Source organism: Propithecus coquereli, unplaced genomic scaffold, assembly GCF_000956105.1.
Source record: "Propithecus coquereli isolate 6110/MARCELLA unplaced genomic scaffold, Pcoq_1.0 Scaffold234, whole genome shotgun sequence".
In the NCBI taxonomy this organism is placed as follows: Eukaryota; Metazoa; Chordata; class Mammalia; order Primates; family Indriidae; genus Propithecus; species Propithecus coquereli.
This window is the reverse complement of record NW_012147886.1, coordinates 345627-355206: the sequence shown is the minus strand read 5'-3', so window position 1 is coordinate 355206 and position 9580 is coordinate 345627. Positions and strand designations below refer to the sequence as shown.

The 9580-nt window shown below is 36.3% G+C and overlaps 1 protein-coding gene across 4 annotated transcripts in view; it reads right to left on the bottom strand.

Annotated features, from left to right (window-relative positions):
* FAM49B (family with sequence similarity 49, member B) overlaps window positions 1–9580 on the bottom strand; it is a 129994-nt gene that overhangs the window by 64113 nt on the left and 56301 nt on the right. For 3 of the 4 annotated variants that reach the window (XM_012645499.1, XM_012645498.1, XM_012645502.1), the window contains exon 2: window positions 3391–3429. The gene's annotated coding sequence lies outside the window, so the exon portion shown is untranslated. Of the gene's footprint in view, window positions 1–3390; window positions 3430–5551; window positions 5639–9580 lie in introns of all 4 variants that reach the window. The other variant, XM_012645500.1, reaches the window with a different exon arrangement.

The following is a 9580-nucleotide window of genomic DNA, read 5'->3' as shown; positions in this document are numbered from 1 at the left end:
TTCTTGAACTTAAATCAATTTAAATAAACTTAAATTAAAATTATTCCCTTAAATATAACTCTTTCAGGCTTATCATAACCAAACAGAATACAAAAATAAAAAATAATGTATCTTTCTCTTCTTGGTGACACAAATTTTAATAAGATATGTACCTGAATAATTTTCTACATTTATAAATCAGTACCTCTTATGCTCAACAAACTCCAGCAGAGGTCACTCATTACATTCCAACTAAATGACACTGTAAAAGTTGATTTTTTTTTTTAAAGGGCTGATTTATAAAGAAGAGGAACTAACCTGTTGTTTTCTTAGTATTGTGGAATATGTTAATTTTAAATGAATTTCTGAAATCCTTATAAAGACCAAACGCAGTCTGTGTATATCATATCAACTTTTTTGAACTAAGTATGCCAATCTAATTACCACAGCTTTTATAGTTTTACATAGCATATGAGGGACATATTTATACAAGCTAAAGTACAAATCACTAAACCATTTTGAATATTTTTACTGTCAACCTAAATAACAAACAGGGAAGGCTCTCTAAAGGAAAAGATGTTTATTTAGGAATAGAGAACTGCAATGCAAATACACATGGACATAGGAAACTATGTCAGGGAGGTAAAGGAAGACAAAAGTTTTTAAAGGAAAAAAATCAGAAGGATTACATAATTGTTTTGAAATAATTATCCTTGGCTACAAAGATCAATAACAAGGGTGACATCAGTCTGAGGTTGGATAGGCAGTTGCTGGGCAGATGTCCTTGGAGAAGTATTTCTGTGTGAGGTTGCAATGGTGTTTGTTCAAGGTTGTGGTTTTTGCAGAGTCTTTTTCTTTATCAGATATACAAGCATGAGAACCCTCTCTTCATGGCCTTCCCTGGCCCTATGCGTCAGGGTTTTCTTAACATTAGTGACTCCATTTTGATTCTGACAACTTTCATTACCATATGTCTAAAGTTGCTGGGAGGGAGAAAGGAGAAGAGAAGGAAGTGAAGTAGATGAGAAAGGATAGAAAACCTGAGCCCAGAAAAAAGGGTTTGTAAAATGACTTGAAATCATGTACCTTAACTGAGAAACTTGGTGACTTGGGCAAAAGCAGCAAATTAGTAAAAAAAAAAAAAGGGGGGGGAGGGGTTTAATCCACTGGCGCTGGCAGTGTAGCTTTTCAGAACATCTCCAAAATATGGCATCAGAGCCAGATCACATTGAGAGAAAGAATCAAGTACCACCACCCCCACAACCAAAAAAACAAAAACAAAAGTCAGATACTCTACCAAGTCCCCTTCAAAATGATTGTTAATGCTGTTTTTGCTATCAACCAAACTTCAACAGATCTGCCATTCCCTTTATTTATAGTCCGCTAGCAGGTGCTGGACAAGCACTGCAATTTTAGTGACAACATTCCAGGCTCTTTCTAGCTTAGGCTGGCATATTATCACTGTATAGTTCATACTGCTAACGGAAATTCCAAACACTTGGTGACTTTCTGCAAGTCTTTACCCTTTTTTGTGCTTCCAGAACACAAGCATCAGAACACTTACTATTTGTATCCTTCCTATGGCAATGATGACATTTCTCCTGTTAAAAACGTTTGGCATCTCACATTGATTTTTTTTTAAACATATTTACTTCATATTCCTTTAAGGAGAATGTGAGTTCTTTGAAGGGAGGAACTCTCCTTGGCGTAACACTTATTTTCTGCTATTATTGACCAGCAAACAGAAGCTTCTAAGCTATTTCACAAACTTCTAGCCTACACCAATAGCCTATTTCTAAGGAATGGATATTTAACTACTTGAAGATTACTTATATATAGAACATAAGAAACTACACTTAAGTGTGATGGAGAAAGGTCAGTCTAGCTGACTTTTCACTAACCAAGGTTCTTAATCTGGGGTCAACAGAGAATTCAACAATTTGTGAATATGGATGGGAACCTTTTCATTAACCTCTACATGAAAATTAGCGGTTCCTTCAATCAAGATTATAGGCAACAAACCACAATAGTACTAGAAATACCCATGAATTTGTCATTAATAGAAATCACATTTTCATATTATAACTGTTACAGACTTATCACTATTTAAAATTACAGTAAATACCAGATTTGCTAACACTTATTCACTAATGTGCGAAACATGTATAATAATGTGAGAAAACATACATATTATCCTATCACAAATTTCTATTTTTAATATGTTTTTAACAGTACTTCAAAATAACTCATTTCCTTTTTTTAAGACACAGGGTCTCACTGTCACCCAGGCTGGAGTGCAGTGCCGTGATCATGGCTCACTGCAGCCTAGAACTCCTGAGTTCTAGCACTCATCCCAAGTAGCTGGGACTACAGGCATACATCACCATGACCCGCTAACTTTTTTTAATTTTTATTTTTTTAGAGATGGGATCTAATTATGTTGCCCAGGCTGGTCTGAAACTCCTAGCCTCAAGTGATCATCTGGCCTCAGCTTCGCAAAGTGTTGGGATTATAGGCATGAGCCACTGCACCAGGCCCCTTTTTAATCCTATGTATTTTCCTTCATAAAATCATGAATCATTATTAGAATCATATTCTCAAGTGGGATTCACAGGCTTCACCAGATTACCAAAAAGGTCCTTGGCACAAAAACTGATTCAAGAACCCCTGCACTTTAACATACAAAGTAGGTGAGGTGATGACAAATCCAAAGAACTGCTGTGATAACTATCATATCAGCTCTACTAACATGACAGGCTAGTTCTGAGATGTAAATATCCCGTTTATGACTAGGAAGAGCACAAAAAGATTTTAAGAGGATCATTTTCACTTGAAGAACACCAGGTATGTCTACAAAAAAATTACATTTTCGAATACTTGTTAACTTGTTATAATTAAAATAACTGCAATACTACAAATGTTTAAGAACACAGGACCCTTTAATAATAACTATTTTTAAAAGTATTCCTTACTTCTAAGATTTAAATAAAAGAACCAAAGTCAACAGGTAGAATTCTTATTTAAAATAATGTATGAAAGTATCTTCCCTTCTAGTTTCCAATGCAAAAATACATATGTACATACCAATATTTTAAGCTGCTGAGAACTTTCTTGATCAACTTTACTGGTGAATAGCTAAAATGACTTAAAAAGGAATTCAAAGAAAAACACATACCTCTTCTATTGAAAGAAAGCTGTAAAAAAAAAGTTCTAATTAATTCACATTTTCCCCACTACTTCCTATTCTAATTCAGAAACTAAACAATAGATATTTCCTAAAGACATTTATAGTAGTTAAATATTGAGTAAAGAACATTTTCCTTAAATTATATTTAGTCAATGTAGGTTTTTATTTAAATCACAACTTTTCATTTATATTTGAATAATCATTTCCCCCAAAGACATATTTACCTTCAGCCAGTGCTGGTGATTCTGTCCTTGTCCTTCTGTCTGTTTAAAAAAAGAAAAAAGGAAGAAAGTCTAAAACATTATTATACTTTAAACAAGATTTTATTACAGTTAACATCAAAGTTCATGAATGCTATCACATGCAAATTTATGCACACATATATTTATTTTTATATATATAATATATAACACACATACTATCTCCTTGGATTAACTCAACAACTATTTATAGAGGACCAATAAATTAAAAGTAAGGCACCATGGTAAGCCCTGGAAAACATCAGTAGATGGTAAGACAACCTAGATGTCACCCTCAGTACACTCGAAGACTAACAGGTACACCAAGAAAAGTACAAAATTCTCATCATAGCTCATGAAGCAAGGGATAAGAAGGGAAGGATAATTAGTACTTCCTCTCTTTATTCTTGTAACAAGCGCCTAAAATTATCAAAAGAGGCATGTTCATATATTCTTATCACAGTTTAAGTTCAGTTTTAAAGTATTAAAAATTGGTTTTACTCCAGGTACTAAAATCCTTATTCCACAATAACAACCTATTATTTGCCAGAGGCACATTTGGCAAAACTCAAAACCACAAATTCCTCTCTAGGATCGGTTTTACTATTTATTTCTAAGCCTAAAGCAATTTCAGGTAAAATAAAATCTTCAGAATGAATTATAACTTTGCAGCAGGGCACAGTGGCTGACACCTGTAATACTAGCACTCTGGGAGGCGGAGGCGAGAGGACTCCTTGAGGCCAGGAGTTCAAGACCAGGCTGAGCAAGACTCCGTTCTCTACAAAAAATAGAAAAATTAGCCAGGTGTGGTGACATGGCCTGTAGTCCCAGCTACTTGCGATGGAGCTGGAGAATTGCTCGAGCCCAGGAGTTTGAGGTTGCAGTGAACTACAATGATGCCAATGCACTATAGCCTAGGCGACGGAGCAAGATGCTGTCTCAATCAATCAATAAATAAAAATAAAAAATATTATAGCTTTGAAACTAAGAGCAACTATAGCCGCTATACAAACTAGCTTAATTCACATAGAGAATGAGAAGAAACATTTGACTAATGGAACCAGTCACCTTTATGTGAAAATTTCTTTCCCCAATTGTTTATTCTATGACCCAAGAGTCCTGGATTTAACAAACCCACAATTTTTATGTATAAAAGTGCTAGGTAACATCTTGAGTGGATAGCGTACTGTCTTCCAAAGGCTGAAATGTGGTGCTGTGTCTCCAACAGATTTTAAAAAGAAAAAAAATGAGGCTCCACTGGATTAGACATTCTGATTCTGGGGCAGGAGAGAGGGGATTCTGCCAGGAGACACAAGAAGGGGTACTGCAGCATTCTAGAAGAGTAATTATCACCTGGTCATCTTGGACTCCTTACTTTGGACCAGCATGCTAAGGAAGCAGTTACCATGTGGCAGTGAGCATGGGGAGGTCAGTTGTAAACTGACCCTAACAACCATGAGGACCTAGGGCTGATGTTCACTATGGGGACAGGTGGGAATATACCAAGAACCAAGGGGATGTGACTGGTGCTGCCATGCTCAGTAATTATTCTAAACAAGTGGCTGCAGCAACTATGACATAAAAAGGATAAAGAAATAAAGACACTGATCCAGTAGAGAAGAAATTCTGGATCACTCTACCAGGAAAAAGCCTCAATCTTGAAGTGCTAGCTGAAGGTTGGAAAAATCTATGACTGGTGGAGGACTGTTAACTATAAACATTGTTCCACTAGCTCTCCTGTTATAAATCTATTGTAGAGACTATGGCCACCACCATGAAAGCTTTGCAGTAGGCTGGACTTAATGGCCAACACTTAATGGAGGGTATAAGTGGGTGAGCTGTGGAGGGCACCTCTTGTGGCTTCTTATTTTCACTCCAGCTGAGACACTTCCCTTTGGCTGTAACTATCTGCGACTCACTTTCTGCTCTGTGGCTTTGCAATAAAAACTCTTCAGCCATTCAGATATATACAAACCTGGAAATTTGAAGCTGTTAACATCGTGGGCAACCCTTGATCAATGGGGGATGACACCTGATAGATAAATACCACCTTCCCACCCAAAGGTATATTCTTCTTATTTTCTCAGAGGGCTTCCTCAGGATCAAGCTCCAGTTGCTCACAGAAGTGACCAGCTCAGTAATGCACCCTTGGATTGACTTTCCCTCCTTCCTGTTTCACTTGCCCCCATCCTCTAACTTCTGTTTCTTATTAACAGGTCCCCAAATAAATTGCCTGCAAGAAAGCCCCTGTCTCAGTCTCTGCTTTTGGGGTGAAACTAGGTTAAGACGTTTGTCTCCCAGGATACTACACTCCCTTTCTTTTTGTCCTACCTCACTAGATGGTCCTTCTTAATCTCCTTTCTTAATCTCCTCCTCTTCTCTCAAACTGCTGAAAGCTGACATGTTCAGAGCTCAGTTCTGAGTCCCTTACTCCTTTTGTGATCTCATTCTGTCTCGTGACTTTATATCATCTATATCTCATATATGCCCAGTCTAGACATTTCTCTCCAACTTCCACACTCATACAGCTACTGCCTACTCAATATTTCCAATGACATGTTCTAACAGACACCTTAAACTTAACATATCCAAAACTAAACTCACCTCACCACAAACCTGATTTACCTGCTGGCTTCCCCATCTCAGCTGATGGTAACTCTATCCCTCCAGTTGCTCAGGTTAAAACCTTAGATTCCTCTTCAATTACTCTTTCTTGCATACCCCATATTCCACCCAAACTCTCACTACCTAAAATCCTCACACCTATTATCTCCTATTAACTCAAAGTTGAAGATTCAGCTGTATTAGCATTATTAGATCTACTATTCCTTCTGTATTCAAGAGGATCTAGAACAAGGGCTATAAAAATGCATATGGGGTTGTCTGGAGCCACGTTAGACAGAAGTGTTAATGGCAAACAAACGTGTACGTTTATCTAAATGGTACCACTGCTACTAACATGCCATGCTAAAAATGCAGGTGATCCAGCACTAGATATTCATGTGAAACAGATTTTAGATGTTAGCAACTAACGCAATGTAAGTTTTAGAAACAGTAGGCCAAATCAAACAGTCTGAAGGCTATATTTGGTTGACAACCCATCAGTTTTCAACTTCTGCTATGGAACTTCACATTGTCTATTATGTTAATCCTTAATTTTTCACTTTTCTGTATCAATTAGGACATGAATGGGAGTGACCCTACTTATGTTCAAAGTCTAACTATTCTGGTGTTCCTCAAAAGCTCCTCTTAGATCAACGTTACAAGTGGAATGAATAAACACTTTTTTGCTTTTTCCGCCAAAGACAAGGCTTCCTTCCCTAAGGCCCACTGCAACCATACAGAAATAAACAAAACAAGTGGCTTGGCTGGCCACTTTTATAAACCACAGGAGAAAAACCAGTGCCACTTGCATAAATCTATGGGGAAAAGTTCAATTGTCATGTCTAATTCTTGATAAATCAAAACACTTGTAATTATATTCACTCTTAGAAATCAGGTATCAGGTCATAAATAGTAAATATTAACTAATATTTAAATTGAGTAATCCAAGCTCCTAAAATCTACAAATCTAGAGGTTCTTCAGGTAAGTGTTAAAATTTCTTTGCCGCCAGCAAAAGATAAAACATAAGTGTTATGACTTCAGAACATTCCGTCAACCATGTTTATAGCGTTGCAATATTTCAAACGATGGTACATGAATCTAACTGGTTACACAACCTAGACTGCATTCCTCTTTCATTTGGGTATATGATAAAATCTAATTGAACTCAATTTCTTTAAGCCTCCCTTGACAAACACAAAGCAATCTTAAAAACCATCTCAGAAATAGAAAAAAAGAACACTTGAATTAATGGGCCTATTGCCCATGTTCCTAAATCAGAAAACAAGTATTATAAAAGTGCAGTATGACTTAACTCCAACAAGTATATGAATAAATTTTAACTTAAGAACTTGAAAAAGTGTTCTATATTCACTCATTTGGGAAAAAAGACACATGCAAGTCTATAAATTTTTTTTCAAAAAAACAGAACAGATGAGAATGACGAGTACTTCCCACTAATAATTAAAATTGTGTGGAACTAGCAGAGATACATAGTTAGAAGGAGAGAACAGTGAAGTGAGAATAGTTCCAATTGTACTAGGTCATTCATTAAATATGAAATGTCTGATTTCAAATCAAAAGTTTAGATTGTATCTCCAACAAGAAGCAGTACAAGTAATCAGAGTATGTGCCTAAACTATCGACACAGTTTTGCCGTCTCAATGGTGGCCTGTTTATGCCCACAGTGAAGAAACCTGGAGAGCCAGTGGCGATGAAATCACCAAAGGTGTTTTCTATAGCTTGTTGAGAACTGAACGTTTTTCCTTGCAAGAAGTGGTCCAAAGCCTGGAAGAAGTGGTAGTCAGCTGGTGCAAGGTCTGGTGAATACAGTGGATGACAGAGAGTTTCCAAGTCCAACCTCTGTAGTTTCAGCAGCATTATTTGTGTGACACATGGTCAAGCACTGTCTTGCAAAAGGACTGGCCTGTCTCTACTGACCAATCTCTGCTGCTTAATCGCAAGTGTCCTGATCATTTCATCTAATTGGTTGCAGCAGACATCTGCTGTAATCCACTGACCAGGTTTCATGAAGCTGTAGTGGGTAATAGCAGCACTGCACCACCAAACAGACACCATTAGTTTTTTGTGATGAATATTCAGTTTTGGACTGTGTTTCAGCACTTCATCTTTATCCAACTATTGTGCCAAACACTCGCAATCATCAAAAAGATTCCATTTTTCATCACACATAACAATACAGTGTAGAAATGGTTCGCCTGTATGTTGCAACAGCAAAGAAAGGCAAGCTTTCAGATGATTTCTCTTTTGATGCTTATTTGATTCATGCAGAATCCATCTATACAGATTCTTTACCTTGCCCATTTGTTTCAAATGGTCCAATATTGTTGGAATAGGAACATCAAACCTTGCTGCTAAATTCACGCGTAGGCTGAGATGGATTCGCTTCTACTACAGCTTTCAGCTCATCATTATCCACCTTGGTCTCAGGTTGCCCACGTGGCTCATTTTCAAGATTAAAGCCACCAGAATGGAACTTCTCTAACCACTGACGTACTGTGCGTTCATTAGCCACATCCTTCCCAAACACTTTGATATTTCAAGCTGTCTGTGCTGCAATGGTTTCATGACGGAACTCATATTTGAAAATAACTCGAATTTTTGACTTATCCATGGATTCACAAAAATTGCTCTAAAAAAATGTGAAAGATAATCACAAGCCAAATCATGTGTTTGAAAGAATAAGGATGTATGTTCACAATAAAAATAAAACAAGATGTGTCAAAGTGAAATGTCAGAGATATCAACTGTCAAACTTAGTACTTAAGGAAATCAGACATACTTAATAAATAATCTACTATATAAATATTGAAAAGAATGAAACCAAGTATTTATCAGAGAGTATACTATGTATACTACCAAAGCAGATAAGGAGATGCTGTGATGAAAAAGACTGTGTTTTCTAGAATCATCTAGTCTTACTGTGACACTTAAGATGTTCAACAAAATGTATCGTGAGAAACATCTATATACAGTGCTGTGGCTACTATGAGAAGAGAGAGTTCATTTTTAGCTAGGGGTAGGGCATGGAACTTAAGTGTTAGGAAAGATTTTATGAAGCTCTGTTGTTTGAGATAGACTTTGAAAAACGGACAGGATTTGGATGAGCAGGAAAAGGAGGTAGAAGGTTCAAGAAGAATATTCCAAGTGAGAAATGTATTAATACGATTTAGGGCAACGAAGGAGGAAAACTTTATTTTTTATAAATGACACTAAAACAACCCCGTGGAAAATTGAGATAGACCCTTCTCAGCCTACACTTTGCAGATGAATTAGAGTTTAATTTCTCAAAACTATTAATAAATCTCAGAAAATAGGAAACAGTATCTTACTTATCTTTGCAGGAATAATATACTAAAATTTGAAGCACTATAAGAAATTTAAAATGGAAAGATCAGTTATATAAAAATTAAAAATAATGGACAAAAATGTTTTAATAGTTAATGTGAATGTACATAAATGACATCAAGATAAAAGAGGAAAACATAAGCATGATAACTTATAAGAGGAAGGCAAAATAGTAAGTAAATATGAAAAAATTTATAGTACCTA